This window comes from Papaver somniferum, chromosome 8 (assembly GCF_003573695.1).
Source record: "Papaver somniferum cultivar HN1 chromosome 8, ASM357369v1, whole genome shotgun sequence".
Classification (NCBI taxonomy): domain Eukaryota; kingdom Viridiplantae; phylum Streptophyta; class Magnoliopsida; order Ranunculales; family Papaveraceae; genus Papaver; species Papaver somniferum.
In genome coordinates, this window is record NC_039365.1 from 36,974,383 (window position 1) to 36,974,961 (window position 579).

The window sequence follows — 579 nt, forward strand, 5'->3', positions numbered from 1 at the left end:
CTTGTTGGAATCTAGGATTCAGCTATTGGAAGAAGAATTACAGACGGCGCGGTCCATTCCTCTTTCGGGGGTCCAAGATAATATGCTTGGTCTTGCCAGGGAACGAGATGATGCTCGTGCTGAAGTCTATGCTCTCAGCAATGCTCTTTCCGCGTCTCGTGCCGATGTAGCCCGTCTTGCTGAGTCTGAGAGGAATCTTGAAGTGTGCATGTATAGACTCAGCAAAGGGGTCTCAGAGATAAATAAAGAGGTCGACCACCTTCGTCATATGGACTCGATGAAGCAGGTAGAGTTAGATGCCTGTCAATTTACTCTCACCAACCTTCAACTAGACTATAAGAAATTATCCGCGGAATATGATCATCTTGATGAAGCGCGAGATGCGGTTGTTAATGAATATGAAGAGGCTTCGGCTTGTGTCGAAGGTATAATCCCAATTCATCGAGTGTGATCTTGTTTGTTTTCTACTCTAACTCCGTGGTGTTGTCTTTTTCAGGGCTCGAGGAACGGCTTCGCGTCACAAATGAAGAACTTGAAAAGGCTCAATCTTCCTTAGCACAGCAAAAGGAACAAACCAAT